Below are 20,196 nucleotides of genomic sequence, written 5' to 3'. Positions count from 1 at the left end.
CATGGAGTGGGGGTAGGGGTGGGGGGCAGAGGTCTTGCTTTTATTGCAGGGATTTCAGTTAACAAACTCATTCCTCCCTCCCCATCTCACTCCCATCCTTGCCCACTTTGAAAAGTTACCAAGGCACAGAAAGTACAATGTGTAATTTGTAGGTTGTTTGTGTCAGTGCATTTTTGCTCTAAAACTCTCTGTGAACATTTATTTTTGAAAACAGAGTGTTTAACTCATCAACGTTAATGATTTAAAAGGTTTTAGTAGGAATTCATCAGATCTCATACCATGCCCTTTCAGGTCATTTTTTTTTTTAAAGTATTTTTTAGGTATTTACTTGAGTATTTATAGCTGGGCACACTGCTAGGGGTCTGGGACAGGGGGTAGGGTGTGAGAGTGCTACAAAGCTCAATAAGCCATAGGCCATGTCCACTTATAATCTACGAGGGAGACAGATCCAGCTGATTTCAGTATGTTCTCCAGGTGCAGTGAGCTTAGGGGTGGGTAGGCAGAGGAGGTAGAAGGCTGATCTGGGTGAGGAGGCTTGGAGGAGATGTTTGTTGATAGCCTGCCCAGCATGCATTCCAAATCCCACCTTCCCCCTTCCTACAAGCTTCCATGGCTCTCACAGCCTTCCCAGTTCTAATCTTCCACTGCACCTGCAGCTTGTACCAAACTTTTAACACTCCTCCTTGGCATATGATCTTGCATTTTTTAGTTCTGTGTTGAGGAAACTTCTTTTCAATTGCAAGGAGAGCTCTTTCATGGCAGAAACTCTGGCATATAGCTCTGTAAAGTATCCTCAATACTGGGCACCCACAGTAATGTGCACACTCGTGCTGCATGAAGCCACACTTTCTTGAAATTCAATGGCAACTGTTTCAGAGTAAACTCACAATGTGTTACCAGAAGAACATAAAGACATCATGTCACTTTGGGCACTGGAGAAATATTCTACAAATGTACTCTGTGTAGCTTGTTGGATTTTACAGACAGCATGGTGAAAAGTTCAGTTAATAACACTATAACATTGTGAAAGACATTTTAGCCACCAAAGAATAAACCACGAGTACTATAATCCAGCAGCTTAAAATGCAGTCAGTCCTTCAAAATACAAGAACAAAGGCCACAGAGTCCAAAACCAGGGTTTAACAAAAGTTACAATGGACAAATTGTTAAGCTTCATGTGTTTGCTCATGGCCTTTGGGAAAACTTTCATAGAATACTTATGTTCTATAAATAAAACAAAAGAGAAAATATTTAGCAAACATCTAATGTCCTTTTTTAATTCAACCTCTTCCCTACTTCCCGATTGTACTTCATCTTAAAAATGTGTAATAAAATGCTTTGTTAGATCTTATTTTTGTTTCTTCACCTATAATAAAACATGACTATTGACCATGTATTTCTGGAGTTGGGAGGAAAAGGGCCCCTTGTTTAAGGGTGTTTTGGACTAAATGAATATACATTATTGTTTTTTCTTGGCACTGTTCACGCTGGCATTTCCTCATCAACTACGATGAGTAATTTTATAGTTACATAACTGGATTTTGTAACAACATCTACTGAGAGTTATCACTTTTTTCATTTGTACACAAATGAGGCCATAGGCACGAAGGCTGCCTTTTAGTTTAAAGCACACTCTTGACAGGTTTCTACTCATGAAGCAAGAAGAAATCCCAACTTCATGTGAAATGAAGAGGGACACTAATATACTCATTACATCATAAACAATAACTTTTTAAAACTGGTAGCCAACTGAGGCCATTTTGGTTATGGCCCAATTTTGGACTCCCCTAACTTTTTTAAAGATCAACATATACTGAGTTTTTAGGTAGTTAAGGTGGTGTCTGAGTATGGACTATGAGAATCCAAAGTCAAAAAGTCCAAACCATTTGTAGAAAAAGAATGTTCCTGTAGCAATTACTACTGTCCAGGATCAAATCATTTAAGTGCTAAATCTACTAAGTTTTAATCTCAATGTCCATCCAGTCATATTGCAAAAAGATTCATACTGTCTTTGTTTCTTCCTTATGAATGGTCTAAAATCTATTTGTGTAGAGATCCTTGATGCCTCTAATAACACAAAGATAATTCCTGACTCAGGTGGCAAACGTGATCATTACATGAAAGTATGTAAGAACACTGTCTTTGGGTTACTTTTAGAAGCACCCAGACAGGTCAGTTCAATCCAAATCAATACACATTAATGGAGAAATTTTTCTGTGCCAGGCACACTGCTAGGGATGTGAAATACAAAGTTAAGACACAGTCCTTACCCCCTGTCATCCACAAGTCTAGTGGGGGAAGAGAGAAATTGGCAACAGTTAAAGACAATGTGATAATTGCCCCATCGGAGAGAGGTCAAAGATCTGCTGGGGTACAAGAGAGGAGACCCAAGTGGTCTGGAAGGGCCAGGAAGAATAATCTATAAGAAGTGGCCCTTTAGTTTAATCACAGAAGAATTCACTAAGTAGGCCAAGGAGAGAAGCTGACCCAAAAAGGAGGAAGAGCATATTCAAGGAAATGCTGAATGGAGAGAACCTGGCACAACTGGGGAAACACAAGGAATTAGGTACCACTTGGTGGTATGCAGCAGGGGGAAGGTCGGCTGGTCCAAATAATGAAGGGAACGGTATGTAATACCACGGATGGGGTGCACTCACAGGTTTTAGAAGGGGGAAGTGACATGGCCAGTTCTGTGTTTAGAAAGATCACTTTGCTCAGAGTGTGGCTGATGATGGAGAGGTGGCTAGGGGCCTACTATAATATCCAGGAAGGACAGAAAGAATAGGGCCATGGACTAAAAGCAGTGGGGAAGGAAAGACGTGGGCAGATCCAAAGGAAGTACAGGAATTAGAAAGTACGGGACTGAATGACTGCCCGACTACACAGCAGGTGAAAGTAACCCCCAGCCCTGTGGAGTAACAGTGCCTATGGTCACACCAACAGCTCTCTGAAGAAAGGAGTGTTTCGTTTGCTAAGAACCAGTGCCTGGCACTGCGTGTGGAATCCACATGAACACACGAGTTAGGAATTTCAACCAACAACTCCCTGGGGCTGCAATGCCTGGTCGCTTTTACACTTGGATGAAGGCCTGTCTGCTGGCCGTGTGGCTGAGCGGAGCCCGTGGTGGCCCTTGCCTGTTCCACTAACCTCTCCTCCTGCCTTCTCTCTCTCCTGGCCTTGCAAGTCCTGGCTGATGGAAGGTCTGTGAAGGCAAGCGACAGCAGTGACACTTAAATTTACGAACTGTCACAAACTGAGAGCTACACGGCTGCATATCATGGGAAGAAGGCTGTCTCATGAAAGCAGCCGGCCCCTGGAAGGAAAAAGAGACAAGAGGCTTCATGGCATTCTTGGCACACCCTTTGTCTATTAACTGCGTGGCATTAGGATAATTTACAGCTACTTACTGAGTAGAACAAGATATATACCCTGACTTGCTGGACCGCTGTGAATGGCCACCAGATGAGCTCTTTAAGCTCACTGGAACAATTCAGAAGGAGCTAGAACAAAAAGGTCTCAATCCTGTCTTATCAACTGCACTAACGATAAGGCCTCTACAGGATTTTATGCTTTGTTATTTTTTCTATACACCGAAGGCACATACTTTTCAAAAACTGATCTGTTTTAAATCACAGTTTTCCAAACCTGAAAATGAACTCTATGCCGAGAGATGCCGTCTTTGTAACACTTTATTTTTGGTGGTGCGCAACGTTAAGAAACCACTCTTGGATCTTCATCACAATTTTCCTACGTGTATGTTTTTCTGATTAAAAGCAAGGCTGATATAAAATAAAGTTCTCGGAAATATAATGTTTAAAAAAAGAGGACGAGGGAAAGAACTACAGTAAAGGTTTTCCTACACAGATACGATTAGGCAAGATAGAAACGGGTCTATCATACATATTTGTTCACATCACTAGAATATTAGAGCTGGAAAAACTTAGATGTCTTTTTATAAAGGTTTTCCTTTATGCAAGATGAGGGAGGCCCAGAAAGGATGAGCAACTACCCAGGGTCACACGATTGAGTGGCTCAGAACCAGGATAAAAAGCTCATGCCCAGAATGGGCCTGAATGACCTCACAGTCTCTTGGTTCCAAAAAGGCACTGTTTGACTTATCCCAGTGGTTGAGACTTGCATAGAGCGCTATTCTTTTTTTTTTAATTTTTTTTCAATGTTTTTTATTTATTTTTGGGACAGAGAGAAACAGAGCATGAACGGGGGAGGCGCAGAGAGAGAGGGAGACACAGCATCGGAAACAGGCTCCAGGCTCCGAGCCATCAGCCGAGAGCCTGACACGGGGCTCGAACTCACGGACCACGAGATCGTGACCTGGCTGAAGTCGGACGCTTAACCGACTGCGCCACCCAGGCGCCCTGCATTGAGCGCTATTCTAATCACAGTATATCTTTTGGAAGAGTTTACTGATGCTTCAGTGAATATTTAGTTTCTTCAAACTCTCATTCTAAGTGAATAGGCTAAAACAGTTTTGGGCCCAATGAATGCAAATCCTTAGTTGATCAGAGAGATATTTCCTCCAAATTCTGATGGTCCAGGGAATAAACCCAACCTGGGAGATGAATACAAATAGGACAGACGCACTGGTGGATGGTGCCTCTGTGCTACCAGCCCAATACTAAAAACACGTTACAACGCCGATGAAAGGTTTAAGACACTGTCTTGGCATTGTTTTTTTCAACCTCTGACACACTCATTATCAGATTTTATACACATATAAAGCCCAAAGCTGGTTCAGAAGCACCTGTTTCTGTCTTTTTCTTCCTGTCCCTGTCACTACTTTTTCCAGTATCTTCTCCCTTTAAAAAAATGTATCCTTTCAAAATATTTTCCCTACTCACTTGGAGTGTGTATATACAGAGATTCCTATTTTCTTTCTAGAACAATTAATTTATGTCACTGCTAATCTATAGCACTATTTCTGCCAACTTTCAATTCTTGTTTTCATTTCGTCTCAAGCCCATTTCCTCAGAAGTTCCTGATATATTAGTATATTAAGCTAGAGAGAAGCCAGGCAGGGGCTAATGGGCATCTGGTAGCCCGGACACATCGATGAGTGCGAACGCTTCTCTGGCCTGGAAAACTGACCAGGGGATCCATGGTACCAGGGAGAGACTTTATCAAGGTGCTGACCCCTCGCCGCCTGCCTGCAGATCCAGGCTGGCCAGCACTCCACCTGAACAGAGGCAGCAGACACATGTCCCCATGCAGCCTGCACAGCACACTGTTGCATCAATCAGGAGGCAATCTCCTTACCGGGCTTTCCTAAATAGGGTATACACTTAGAGGCAATTGCAAACAATTACATTTTCTTGTGGATTCTGGTATACTTTGTAAACTCTTAAGGCCTTGATAGTGAAAGCACCTTTCTCAGTTTCCCACTTGACAGTACAGAGACAGCTTCCCACCTGGCCAAATGTAATGCACTTGTGGGCAGTTTTCCATAGACATGATATTACAAAGCGTGGTTGATGATGTTGTGCTTGGACAGCCAATGATAAAGCTATTTCACTTACTATGAGCGTGAAGGATAGCATTAATAGGACCCAACTAAGACACAGAGTGATGTCTAATAGGAATACATCCAGTGTCCAAGTGATAGCCTCTTCCCATTGGTCTCCTGGTAGCCAGAGAACTGAGATAACTTTGCCCATACTGAGCAAAGGGGTGGAATTAGGTTCCTAGGATAAGAAATGGGATGGGCCCTGTGGTTAAGGTTGAGAACGGAAACTTTGGGGTGAGGTGTGAAGCACGCACCAGTTAAGCACTTTAGGATTAAAACCCACAAACTCCTTTCCTCAGTTTTGCCATTAGATGACCTCTGGGAGTCAGCTGATCCCTCTGAGCTTCTGACTTGCCTCTTAGGTCCCTTCCTGTCTACCAGTCTATGACCATGACAACCGGGAGTGGGACTGGGGCTGGCCAAGAGACGGAATGATGAGCGGTGGAGAGAAGAGGGAAAGAGCAAGGAGTGTTTGTGTTCGATGAAGATCCCACCACAGAGAATTCAATCAGGGCAAAGAATTGTGATTGCCATGCCATTTGTGACTTGGTGACAGCTCAGATACCAGCTTGTGTGTCATATATCACATGGTAACTTGTTCTCCGTAGGGAATGTGACTTCTTGAGTGTTTCTCACATCCTAAGCAATATAATGAAAAAGAAACAGACTCAAGCTCCCAGGGCCTTTGAGTCTTCCAACCACACCCTTCCCACACTGCTGAGAATCAGCTCAGACTCCTGTAGGGCTATACCACTTGGAGAGGGCTGGTTGAGGTAGACCAGAGTGCCCATCTAGGGCCTTGAAATCTTCATTTCACTTGATAATTCACTATAGAAAGGTCTTCTATGTGCTCTTGCAATTTGGGGATATAATCTTTATCATGAAAATTCCACCACAACAAAATGTGATTGTGCTCAAATATATATTGACTGCCCTAGAAACCAGGCATTCATTACTCCCCCCGCCACCCTGCCACCGCCACTTTTTAAATGACTACTAACAATCTGTGCGTGGGGAAGCTTCAAAAAAAATTACAGTGAAACATGAACCCTTTTTAAGTTATTACCATGTACATTTCCAAGGGTTCTTCATTCAAGTAATAGCCAGAGAAGGCCTTCCTAGCAGCCTTGCAATCTTCATTTCTGACCTCTCCACCCCTCTCTCACTCCCTGCCAGCCACACGGGGCCCTGCTAATCCTGGAACGTGCCAGGTATACGGAACCCTTGCCCTTACTGTTCCTTCTGTATGAAACAAGTCCCTAGGATGCCTGCAACGTGCACTCTATACATTTTCTTTCTCAAGTGCCACCTCATCAGCAAGGCCCTCCCTGGTCATCTTACAAAAATTAGTGTGCTCTGCCCCTACCCCCATCACTCCTTGTCACCTTTACCCTACCTTTTTCTTCAAACCATTAACTACCCTGTATGTATGCACGTGTCTGCTCCTACTAAGATGTGAGCTCCTGGTTGGACAGGCTTCTGTGGTTGACATTGTTCACTGTCGCACCCCTGTGTCTGAAAACATGCTTTGCTCATAGCAAGGGCTTGGAGATCTGCTGAGTTAATTTATCCTAGTTATGTGCCCTCTCATTTAGACATATTACTAACTTACTGGGCATCTACATTTGCCCTGCATTTCCTGCAAATTCCACCCATTTCTTTTTTTTTTTTTTTTTAAGTTTATTTTACTTTGACAGAGACAGAGAGAGAGCATGAGCAGGGGAGGGTGAGAGAGAGAGAGAGAGAGAGAGAGAGAGAGAGAGAGAGAGTGAATCCCAAGCAGGCTCCATGCCATCAGCACAGAACCCACTGTGGGACTCAAACTCATGAACCATGAGATCATGACCTGAGTCACTATCAAGAGTCAGACGCGGGGCGCCTGGGTGGCTCAGTTGATTAAGCATCCGACTTTAGCTCAGGTCATGATCTCACAGGCTGTGAGTTCTAGCCCCGCATTGGGCTCTGGCTGACAGCTCAGAGCCTAGGGCCTGCTTCAGATTCTGTGTCCCTCTCTTGCTCTGCCCTTCCCTCGCTCATGCTGTCTCTCTCTCAAGAATAAATAAACATTAAAAAAAAACAAAAAACAAAACTTAAGAGTCAGATGCTTAAACCAACTGAGCCAGCCAGGCACCCCTCTACCCATTCTTAGAAATTGTGGGTAACTAGGTCTATTCCTCACCATGAAACTGACTTTAAAATATAAACCAATATTTCTCTAAAGGTCAGTCAGTCTTCAGAAACACATCCTTCCTTACACAGAGCCCTGAGAGGCTGAGCTGCTCCAAACACAGCCTATGAGCAGAGGCTGAGGGAATCTGGTCTGTCAGAGGACTTGGAGTCACTGTCTGACATGAGTAATGTATCTAGAGACTGTTTTTTGTTTTTTTTTTTTTTAATTTTTTAATGTTTATTTTTGAGAAAGAAAGAGAGAGAGAGTGAGCGTGGGCAGAGGAGGGACAGAGACAGAGGGAGACACAGAATCTGAAGCAGGCTCCAGGCTCAGCTGACAGCTCAGAGACCCATGTGGGGCTCGAACCCATGAACCCTGAGATCATGACCTGAGCTGAAGTCATGGCTTAACCGACTGAGCCACCCTGGTGCCCCTCTGGGGACTATTTTCTATGCCTGAAATACACATTCTTTTTATTGTGGAGATGAAAAGCAAACGCCTACTTAATTTATACCTCAAAATGTCGAAACCATCCCTCACTTCTTATCTCTCCATTTGTTTGATTAAGTCCATTCAAATTCACAGTGTAGGAACTGGATTACCCGGGGTTTCTTCTTCCAGCAGAATAAAATTTCATCTATTTGAAAAAATATGCTCAATAACTGAAGAAGGTGGTTATAAAAGCTTTTCCTCCTTCCTCCTTTACCAGCTTATTAACACAAAGTGGAATTGCATAATGAATTATTTCTCTGAATCACGTATGCCAAGTGTGTTTCATAGACACTAAGAATTGGATCTTAGTGAAAAACAGATCGGGAGAGATCCTGTAATTCAAACTCGATTTGATTTGCTATTAAGAGCGCGGCAACAATGTCCCTTATGCTCATCTAGCATTCATGGTTCATGAAACAGTCCCACAGAAGGTATCCCATCGGAGTCTCCCACAGCCCCAGGACATGGGCAGCCCCATACTGACAGTGCAAGGGCAGAGCCCACGAGTGGAAGCCCCTCGCAGGACCTCATCTTCTCTCACTCCAGGGCCCTGGTAACCCATGCGCATCTATCAGCGTGAATACCACAGCTTGGCCAAACTGTCTAAATGCCATAAGTGCCCAAACGGTCATCATGGTTGTTTAAAATGAATACTTTCAAAATATTGATAATTGTTTTAAAAATTATTTAAAAATTCTGGACGTAAGAGCAATATCTTTCAAAATCTGGTTGAATTTGAATAATCTTCTAGTTGAGTTTAGTGCATATCCTAAGATCAATCTTTCTCCTTCAAAGTTAAGTGTTTTTCAGTGTGACAATATGGAAAATTACCTTAACTAAACAAACACACAAACAAACCCCCCCCCCCCCCCGCCCCCGAACAAAAAAAAAAACAGAAGAAAGTTGAAAATACGGATTCATTGACTGCCACACGGGACTTCTGAAGAAAGCTTTGCCATTCTCTCAGCTTTGACGGAAAGAGGCCCTGAGCACACTTGCCAGATGTCCTTAATGATTTCTCACCTCTGCAGTCAGATTCATCTAAGTGATAAAAAATTAGGGGCCGGTTATATCAATAAGCTGAACTCAAAGTATTTATGAGGCCACTATTATCAGTTTAGTACCAATTACTGTGGGGATTTAAAAAAATTTTAAGGCCAGTTCTTTACCCTAATGGTGCTCAGAATCTTGGTGATTCTTGCATACAAAGCAATATATAATTAAGCACTAAACTGGGTAAATACCACAGAAATTCAGAGGAGGGGCAGCTGGAAAGGTCACAGAATGTTCCCTGGGGTTGGTCAAATCCTGCAGGATGAAAAAAGGAGACAGGACAGTTTTCTCAGCAGGAGTAATGGCTTAGTTGAGACAAACAGCAATGGAAATAAACATGGCATGCCAATTAAAAACAAAAATCAATGCTATAGTATGTTTTCACAAGGCTCATGCAATGGATCTGATATGCATCCCCATCTCGAGAACTCGGATATTAGGGTGCTCCTCCAGAAATTATATTAAAAAGGGGCCTTTAGGTCTGATTAGGAAAAATGATAATGAGGGCTCTGGGACAGTTGATCCATTACTTACAAAGTAAATCTAAACACAAGTGAAAGAGGAGACAGCCAGAGCATGGAGACAGGGATGAGCTGCCCTGGGAGGGCAGGAAGGAAGCAAAAATACACTATAGGTCCAGGGTTCAGTTGCACAAGGAGTAATGTTCTGCCCTCAGTAAAGTATTGGTAATACTCAAATGTTTTCTGGCAATTAACTTCAAGGTCCTCAAAAGTGTTTTAAGATGGAGAAAACTAGGTTATCTTTGGGAGATCTAACAAAAGCAAGTAATCTAGGGTTGTTCAAACCTTGAAGGAAAAAAAAAAAAAAAAAACTTCCCTCTGACCTGGGACTGATATCGGGCATGGCAAAAAGGTGGGTGGGGAGAGGGCAAGAACAGAAGTACAGGCATGATTAGTAACAGCAGTACAGCCCAGCACCTGGCTTTGGTAGGGAGGCAGAAATCGACTAAGTGAAGTTAACAATAGCAGCTGAGAAGAAAGAAAGCTCCATGGTTACCAGATGTTTGATCCCTCCCATGGCCATCCTGGGGTGTGAAGACCCAGAAGGAAGTCCTGGGTGAAACTGAGAGCCAAACACTAATGCAGTCTTTAGGCAAATACATCCCCACGCTGAGGACCAGGGAAAGTGGGTTTTGCATCTTTAAGAAAACATAGTCCCTATACATCTACTTACTTCTTTACGGGGCAGCTTGGCCACTGAGAAGAAAGGAATTAACTGGTCAACTTCAGATGGTTCCCACTCTCACAAATATTATAGAGCTCTTGCTAGTTTCAAGAGGGTACAGAAAGGTGTAGACCCCGGAACAGAACATCCCATCTTCTCTAGGAGAGGGGCTGCTTTAATGAGCTGATGAGAATGATGTGAATTATCCCCAGTCTGGGCCCTCCAGTCCTGAACCAGAAGGGACCCATCAATGGGTAATTCTGGAGCACTTTATTCCAACCCATTTATTTCCTTAAGGAGCACCCAGCTTTCCCTTCCACTCTTCCTGGTGCCATCAGCCAACTCAAATCCTCAATGGAAGGGAAAGATCTTGAATTAAATTTAAACACCTGCTCAGCAAACTTCCTCTTTTGCATGGATTACAGAGTCAACTTCAGCCCAGCCTCTAAGACAGTTGCCTTCCAATGCAGAATTAGGGAAGTCTACCCCACGTCAACATGTCAACATGGTTTCAATCTCATTAGCATCCCCAAATCCTTCTGCCCAGAAGCTGATGAACCATCAGGGAATCAATTTCTTCTTTCTCTGATGCCTCCCTGACAAACTACGTGCCCTGCAAAGAGATTCTGATTTCCTCCTTCACACACAGCTCTGCATTTGGGCTTTCCTGCTCCTCTGCGGCTTTAGGTCTCTCTGGTTAAACACACGCAGCGGCAGTCAGTCCCTCTGGTCCTGCAAAGTCTGGTGCTCAGCAGGAGAACCCTTGAGACAGTATGCCTTCCCACACTTCTGCGGTACTTGACACAGATAACGCAATCATGTGGGAGCTGCTTCAGATGCCTCCTTTCCTTCCCTGCCCACATGACTATCACATCCCTGGTTTGTCCCAGGTTTATGTGCTCATCATCTCTGACAGGCACCACCCTAGCAGACTCCTTCCTCACTGACCTGCCTTTAGTCTCACCTGCCTCCGATCCACATTCTATGTTGTTGCTGAAATCAGCTGACTATAAAAGATCTGACTTAAAACATATTCGATGTGTTTGTCAGCAGTATAAAACTAATGTCCTTGAAAGGACATACATGATCCTTCATGATCTGACTCCTATCCACTCTTTAACTGCACCTCTGGAGTTTCCCCTGGCCCTCCCCTTTCCTGAGCTTCTTGTATTCCCCACAGCACCTCTGTGCCTCCAGCTGGCCATACTTTCATATCCTTGCACATCTGGCAAACCCCAACTTGGTTTTCAAGTCTTGGTTCACGATCCCTCCAGGACTCACCCCAGATAGCCCTGGACACCCCTGTTTTCACTGACCTTTACCCATACCTTCATATTTTTTCTGCAATTATTTTTGTGCACATCTGTCCCAAAATTAGATAAACTCTCAGGTCATCAGTATTTGTTGAATGGATTGATGAATTAATTAATGAGTGGATGAGAGAAACTTCTGAAGATACAGATTTGGAGATATTGGTGTACGGGCCAGTGGTACAGTCACGAGGGAAAATAAATCACCCAGAAAGAACATAGAAAACCACAAGACGAAAAGACCAAGGTTATAATTTGGAGAAAAGAAAGACAAACCCTCAGGGAAAGAGAAATAAAAAAAAATTTAAAAAGCACGGAGAAAACTAGGGGCTTGCATACCAGAGACCAAGGCAGAAGAGATTCAAGAAAGAGGGAATGGTTTGCACTGAGCTAGTCCTTTACAGTGGTAAATGATAATTATCACATCATTGTATAAGGACATGTGGGTAAAAATCTTATAAAGTTATGCAAATGGAGGCTACACAATATAGACACAGTTTTGTTTTTATTAAGATAATTCTTAATCAAGTCTCACTGTTTCCAGTTTCAGATTTTGCCAGCCCACTGTTTTCCCTTACCATGTTATCTGAAAAGTGTATTTTTCTCTTATCAATTTTTTTTCCTTAAAAAAAGTTTTTTTTAATGTTTATTTATTTTTGAGACAGAGAGAGTGCAAGCGGGGCAGCAGCAGCAGCAGCAGAGAGAGAGAGAGAGAGAGAGAGAGAGGAAGACAAAATCTGAAGCAGGTTCCAGGCTCTGAGCTGTCAGCACAGAGCCCGACGTGGGGCCTGAATCCCAGACTGGGAGATCATGACCTGAGCCGAAGTCGGACACCAAACCAAATGAGCCACCCAGGCACCCCCTCATATCAATTTTTTTCTAACATATAGTTTAGTTTGAATTCAGAGCCACTCTTGTAACACTAAGGTGGATTTCTTCAGTTTAGGTTTTCTAGACACATAGAGATGTCAACTGAATCAGACTAGAAGTTTTTATACGACAGAAATTAAGCCCTTGTACTTAAGAGAGAGTGAATAAATAAATATGCTTGGATGGAATGACTGAATTTCTTATATTTTTAACACAGAAGTTCGGTCATCTAGGATCATACTATCATCCATACCCTGGCCAATATGGAGCCCATGGCAAACACTGCGAAACATGGCCAAACATGGCCATTTTCCCGCTAAGCCTGCAAAAGCCCACAACACCCCACAAGCTACTAGCAACTGGTCAGAGCTGGCCCAGGTGACTTGAGACAGTACATCATCTCAAGTTCACTGCATTAGACTTGAGCTTTCCTAGTCCTCTGTTGGTGTCTGCATGGTACACAGCCAGCAGAGCAGCGGTCTGCTAAGAGGAAAATGGGCGGAAACAAAGTAGTTAAAATGTGACTTAGCCCTTCTGCTTTTTACCTTTAGGACCTTCCATTACAGACTGAACGAAAGTCTCTTAAGCTAATGATTTCACACACACACACACACACACACACACACACACACACACACACACGCCATTGTAGGTCAATTCAGAGAAGTGAATTACAGAACACGCTACTTCCCGATATCTGTCACTGACCACCTCTGGCTAGACACCTTTGTTAAATGGCTGTATGAAACTCGGGGTTTAGCCATACATTGCTTTTTTAGGAAGATAAATCTGGCAGTAGTCTGTTCTTGCATGTTCCTGTTTAAAAATGCTTAGCTTAGCTGGTGTCCCATGGTTTATCTGTATGTAATAGGATAAAATCCAAACTCCCCTGCATGGCATCAGCTTCACCACGAAAGGACCATTACATTCTCCTTTTCCTGCCTCTGTTCATTATTCCATCATACCAAGTCTTCTTCTTTTCTATGACACTAAGTTATAAATAAACTTGGTGACTGTAACATACAAATGTATTACCTTTCAATTATGTGGGTTAAAAGTTCAAGATGGATCCTACTAGGCTAATCACAGAGTTGGCAGGGCTGGGTTCCTTCTGGAAGCCTTAGAACAGCATCTGTTTCCTTGCCTTTGCCAGCTTTTAGAGGGTGGCTGAATTCTTGATTTGTGGTTCCCTTACACCTTGAAAGCCAGTAATGGCCAGTTGAATCTTTTGCACATGGCATCCCTCTGACACTGACTTCTGCTTTCCTCTTCCACCCATACAGACTCTTGTGATTACACTGGGCCTCCCGAATAATCCAGATAATCTCTCCATCTCAAAAGCTTCAACTTAATCACATCTGCAAGGTCCCAGAGTGGACAGCTAAGGGGGGGGGGGGTGCATTATTCTAATTACCATACTGGCATTCCCTCTGCCTGTAGAGTTCATGTGTCTGCTTAGAAGACTTCCACCCAAATTCCTCAGGAATTCCTTAAGCTCCTGTGGAAATGTCACTATTTTCATGGGGGCCTCTCTTCCTCCAACCCAAGAGGCTCATTTCTCTGGTCTCCTCAGTCGCATGTACAAATACCTCTTCCTGAAGCGCTTACCTCACACTAGAGTTTATTTGTCCTCCAGTATGTGTCTCTGACTAGATTCTGAGTCACTAAGTCTTATTTGTTTCTGCAGCCCCCGGGGCCTACCTATTAAAGGCTGTGGGGAAGAAAAATGAATGTTATATTTTAATGAGTGAAGACCTTGGGCAGAGGCAGAGGCAAGACAGTACGTTTGGAGTACAGCTTAGAAACTAGTTCTGACAGCTCTGAACTGGGTCTTATCACATCATCAACCAAACCCCTTAATCCTTTAACCATTCCAGGGAGGCACTGTAGCAAACTTAAACCATTTGCATCTAGGGATATTTCTAACTTTAATGTGAATTGCCATGGATCACAAAATGTTAAATTTTTAGTGTCTTCCTGGGCATGGATGGAAAAGGGCAAGCTGCACCCCCAGTGCTTGGTCAGGTTAGGGAAGTGATGCTATCCGAGTGATTTCTGAATTCCAAAAAAATGACACTCGTCTAACAAACCTGACTGTACTATGTTGGAGGTTAAAAGCAACTTTGGCACAATATTTATTTGGTATTTCAGTATCTGGAAGCTCTTGCATTAAAAAAAAAAGAAGAACAAAAAGCTCCAATTAAGCAAAGTTGAAATAGCCTCAATTATTTAAATCGCAAGCCAAATGAGAGGTTGAATAAATTTTTTAAATGTTTTATTTATTTTTTGAGAGACAGAGAACGTGAATGGGGAGGAGCAGAGAGAGAGGGAGACACAGAATCCGAAGCAGGCCCCAGGCTCCAAGCTGTTAGCACTGATTCCGATGCAGGGCTCGAACCCACAAACGGTGAGATCATGACCTGAGCTGAAGTCGGATGCCTAACCGACTGAACCAACTGGGGGGGGGGGGGGGGAGGAGGGGAGAGGGATATCTATTTTTAAAGGCCAATAGTTTGCTGTGAATCTCCAATGTCACTAACAACACAGTACAGTATAGAAATCTGAAGACATGGAAATAAAATGAAAAATGACGTGCCTAACAGTTTAGCTGGAAGAACCCAACAGGGACAAAAAAGAAGCAATTATCACCTGTTTCCTGATTGAAATACAAAGTCTACCCTCCTATTTTTTTCTTCATTAGTAAAACCCTTCATTTTCTTCGTTAATAAGACCCCTCTTCAACCTAACTCCTGTCAGCTGTGTTCATTTTAGTTTAGGGGACTCCATCCTCTGGTGGAATCCCTGAAGCCAGAAGCAGTGTTTCAACGTGCCTCTTGTTAAATTTCATTGTTTTTTCTAACCTTGAAAAAATGAGATGTTTGGATCCAGAAGAGTCCTACTGATCTGCATTAGAGCTTACATTCACCAAGAGGAAAACTAAAACCTTGCTGCTTCCTCTAGGTCAAGAAGAGCCCAAGGCTAAGGGGAGACATGACCGACTTCCATTGGGGAATGCAGCCAGAGAACACGACCTGTGTACTGGGTAAGTTGCACATATACTCAGTACTTCATGGCAGACTTTAAATGTGATGCATTTTTATAGAAAAGGGAAGTACAATTCTCAATATTTGCGCTGTTTTCTTTCAAACTTCTAAATTTTTCTATGAATGTATTTAGAAGTACATTTAGGAGCAATGAACACCACCAGCCAAACTCTTTGGCTAAAATGGAGGAAATTGGTAGAAATACTAATCATATTCCTATTGTTGTTGTCTGGACATTTCAAGCCTTCCCTGTTCTTAAATCTTGCTTATGTATAGGCAAAAGCATAAAGCCCACTGGGGAAATCACTCAGAGTATCTGGAATTAGAGCTGGAGCCATCTCAGGCCAAAACAAACATTAAAGGCTATTCACAAACCAATGAACAGTCAATGCACCTCCAAAGCATATTAAGGTCTGTCAAGAATGCAAACAAATTTTATAATAAGCTTAATAAAGAAAACAACTGAACCTACTAAGTGGTACTTATGGAAATAGGCTTGAGAATATAGCCTTAGAGGTAGAACTGGTTCCCACTAGAACAAGAATTGTTTACCTTGCTCCTATTAAATCCAATAATCCAAAGAGTGGTAATGGTACCAACTGTTTTAGGAAGAACCAACAGTAGACACTCCAGTGGGATCTACAAACCGCATTTTTCTGTAAAATGCCAGTAGAACCGCATCATTCTAACGTTCTCTTTTCCTAATATAAACCTTTTTCCATCTTTCATTTCATTCTGAACAATCTTACTATGTTCAGCATAGTAGCAACTGAAAAAAAAAATGTGTTTCATCTAGAAGCAAAAGTGAGAAACCTTTACAAAAAACACTGAGCTTCTCCAACGCTAGATTTCCAAGTTCTTAATATAAGCTAAGATAACGCAAAATAAAGACTGCCACTGTAACCAAACTTTTCTGCTACCAAGTATCCTTAAAAACAAGGACAATTCAACCATAATAGATTATTTTCTACAGCGTGAGCAGATAATGGACCTACATTCTTCCTTTTTTGCTGGCTTGCTTTATAAATCTTGCAACTTGCAAGCTCAAGTTGTTTTTGGAGGCGAAGGCAAGTTAATGGTCGAGCTTAAAATAAATAGGCTTTGCAATTACTTTTTTTTTTTTTTTTAAACCAACGAAGCACGTTTCCCCATTCCACGCCATGAAGCAATTCGATGTCAACTTGCTATGGAGTCAAATGCGACAAACTCCGAGAGCTCCAGTCGCGAGGCGGCGGCTTGCTGCACCCACAGCTTCCCGCACTCCTGCAGCATCAGGACGCGGCACTCTCTCGGCTCTGGGCGCAGAACCCAAACTCCGGGCCTCCCGGCCACGGGACAGTACACCCTACCCCCGTCCCGGGGAAACTGAGGCACGGTGACCCAAGCGATCTGGAGTCTGGCGAAGGCCCCCGCCGCTGCTTGGCGTTCCAGTGGCCCCGGAGGTTTGGGAGGCTCCTCGGCAGCACACTGTAGACACTGCGCTCCTCACCGTAGGAAGATTATGGCACAAGCCCAAGAGGTGGCTGTCCCCAACCCACCGGCCCCCGGGGTCCCGCCCCGCACGGATCTCGAAGCATCCTGCGACCCCCCAGGAGCCCGCTTCTGGGACCTCGCGGCGCCTCCAGTGCGCAGCCTACGCCTTGGGCTTCGCCAGCCTAAGCGCCCGAAAGTTCCGCGGCCCCAGCGTCCGCAGCGACCCGGCCGCCCACCCCGTGCGGGGCTCCCTGCCACCCGCGCCCAGTCGCCCCATGCTGTCCCGGCGCCCCTGCTAACCTGACGCCGCCGCGCCACTCAGGTGGCCGCCGTGCGCCTCTCGCCATGGCCAGCCTGCGAGCTGTCGCCGCTCCGCGCCCCGCGCCCGACGCCCGGCAGCACCGACTGCGGGCGAGCCGCCTCCGCCAGCGCCTGGCAGCGATGCGGGCTGCGCCGCGGGCGGCCGAGAGTGCGGAGCTTCCCACCTACAGGAGCCGGAGCCGGCCGGTGCCGAGCATGCCCAGTGCGGCTCGCCGGGCGGCGCGGAGGCGCGGGGCCAGGCGGGGTGTCGCCGCCGGGTTTTCGCTGCAGCCACAGGCGCGGGGCGGAGCTGGCGGCGCCGTGCGAACCTGTGGGAGCCGCGGGACACGCCCGCAGAGGAGTGGGGCGGGCTGGGGGCGCGGAGTCCCTCATTCAGTTTGCTGAGCCTCCCGGGGTGGGACTCCGCCGGCCCCGGGGCCCCGCTCAAGCACGTCATGGGTGTTGCTGGAGCCGAGGGCACTTATTTCCGACGCTGTGGTGCTTGGGCAGCGTGACTGATAATTGTCAGGGGGCAGGGCGCTCCCAGGGCTTCCAGCGCAACTTTTCTGAGCGTCGCGTCGCCTTGTTGTTTAGGGACACCCGGGAACAGGTTTCCTAGGATCCCATCCTGGGATACCGGAGAGAGCCAACGTCCAGCCCCTGAACTTACCGTGTCTCCAAGGCCACCTGTCAAGCCACTTTGCAATTAAAAGCTTCGCTTGTCTCCCCGGGTGACTCTGCTGTCAGTTCTAAATCCCACACTGAAGAAGCTGGAAGAAAACACAGCAGGACGTTCACTGGTGGCTTCTGAGAGGTGGGGTTCCAGGGATTTTAAATGTTCCTCATTTTCGATTATTTGTAGGTTTCTATGTTTTCTCTAATGAACGATATGGTGCTTTTTAAAGAAGGTATGTTATTCTAAAATTATTTGTGAGTAACGCCTGCAGAACTTCGGCGGCACGACCCTGCGACGTAGGCAGCGCCCCCCGCCCTCCTCGTTTTCTTTTTAGACTTGAGGGAGACAATTTCTGGGGGCTGGGCCAGGCTCCTCCTCCCCGGCTCCTTTCGGCCCGCCCCCTTGGCCACGCCTCACCTCGATCCTTTTACTCCAGTACCGCCCCCTTCTCCTTCGGCTACTGCGAAAACTAGGAGAGGTGGATTTTCAACACTGACGTTCCCCGTGGCTCTTGTAGCCAGACTGGGCATGTTCCGCCGCCGGGTCAGGGACTGCTGACAGGAGAGAGGCGTCTTTAAGCAACTCTCAATCTCCCTCCTTCTTCACTCTGTCCTTGGCGAACGAAACAAAGTAGCACCTCCGACCCCCTGCCCGGAGCTCGGACCTGCAAAGTGGGTCAGGACTCGACTGAGCATGCTCAGAACAGTGCCAGAATGCCGCACGCGGCTGCATCTCGTTGCCCAAGGTTGATGTAGCTGCGCTCGCTAGTCACGACCTCGAAGGTCAGGAGGCGGGTGCAAGCGGGGGGCGGGGGGGGGGCGGATATTGCCTTGACACCCGGACACGTCGCCCCTACCCAGGATGAATTGGGAGGCGGGGGCAGGGTACGTGGGATCTGGCTTATAAGTGACTCAAAGCCTGATTTTTCCCTAAAAGATTGAAATTAGAAATCATATTTTAACATTAGCTTTGTGGCATCTCCAATAATCACATATTTTAGCTCTAAGAACTTTTCAGCCCATTTTTCTTTAGAGAAGTGTAAACCATTTTTCAAGTATTTAATAAGAACTCTTTACATTTGTAGTAGAACCCTAAATTCTCACTTGTTTTATCAAAGATTAAATGTTTGTCCTCACTTTCAAATAATTCCGCAGGATTATATTCCCCCCCCCCCTTGGACAATTCTTTGTTCCCTCTGACTCTCCTGTCCACCTCTTTTCAAATTCTCAGAGAATCTGCAGAATACTCTCTTGCTGTCTTAGATAGGCTTGAGGCAAGTGTGGGAAACTTGCTCTGAATCCTCTGTTGCAGAAGAGAACACTGAAGTGCAGAAGGATAACAGGGAAGAGATTTTACAGGCTTGTGGTGAATAAACTCAAGAACCCAGAGAGAGCCTTGCAGTGAGCCCAGGTGGGTGAGTGGGATACTTTTCTGTTTTCTGTTTTCTATCTGAGGAGGAGAAAGATAGGCAGGTGATGTTGGTTTGAGAGTGGGAAATACCCTCACTAAGGGTTGGCTTCATCTCAACCTTTCCCTCTCATCCAGCTCTGGTTCAGCTTTGGCCTGATGGGAGGCACCGTCTTTAGGTGGAAGGTCACTCCTAGGAAGAACCTCACTGTCTCCCCCTAGACTCTGACTTGGGCTCGGGTCCCCCTTATCCCTGAACTTTGAGACTCCATTGTTGCTGGTATCTTCTGAGCACTGCTGTTGATCCCTATAGACATCCACACCACAAATAGTCTGGCTGGGGAAAAGATGGGTAGGACATCTCTTTAACAGTCCATACTGCTATTCAGATGGGGGAACAAATGAAGCTTCCTGGTCCCCAGTCTTCCATGACACAAACCTTTCTTGGTTTTAATACTTTTCTGACTGTTCCTTCTTCTCTTCTTTCTCCAGGTTCTTTTCCTTTGGACCACTCCATTGTAAGTTTTCTGTCCTATGCCCTCTTCTCTTCGGCTCTCCCTAAGGGTGCTCATCCAGTGCTATGACTGTCAGTGTCAAGGTGGTATTCAGTTGGTGTGTGCATATAGGGCCATGGTAGCTGTTGATTGTCCAATTGTTTCTGGTCCATCAGGTACCTGCTCTGATTGGTCAGTGTC

General features: G+C 45.1%; 1 protein-coding gene and 1 long non-coding RNA gene across 7 annotated transcripts in view; one reads left to right on the top strand and one right to left on the bottom strand.

The window, feature by feature from the left end:
- MFAP3L (microfibril associated protein 3 like) overlaps positions 1-18,543 on the bottom strand; it is a 100,539-nt gene extending 81,996 nt beyond the window's left edge. For 5 of the 6 annotated variants that reach the window (XM_045055681.1, XM_045055676.1, XM_023252672.2 and 2 more), the window contains exon 1: positions 17,419-17,551. The gene's annotated coding sequence lies outside the window, so the exon portion shown is untranslated. Of the gene's footprint in view, positions 1-17,418; positions 17,552-18,088; positions 18,189-18,511 lie in introns of those variants that run through there. The other variant, XM_045055678.1, reaches the window with a different exon arrangement.
- The window catches only part of LOC111560135, a 297,662-nt gene that overhangs the window by 241,273 nt on the left and 36,193 nt on the right, over positions 1-20,196 (top strand). The window contains exons 10-13 of the long non-coding RNA XR_006596594.1: positions 15,563-15,644; positions 16,785-18,876; positions 19,406-19,504; positions 19,994-20,019. This is a non-coding gene — a long non-coding RNA (uncharacterized LOC111560135). The remainder of the gene's footprint in view (positions 1-15,562; positions 15,645-16,784; positions 18,877-19,405; positions 19,505-19,993; positions 20,020-20,196) is intronic.

Source organism: Felis catus, chromosome B1, assembly GCF_018350175.1.
Source record: "Felis catus isolate Fca126 chromosome B1, F.catus_Fca126_mat1.0, whole genome shotgun sequence".
Lineage (NCBI taxonomy): Eukaryota > Metazoa > Chordata > Mammalia > Carnivora > Felidae > Felis > Felis catus.
The sequence above is the reverse complement of the archived record's forward strand: the minus strand, read 5'-3'. Positions and strand labels throughout refer to the sequence as shown.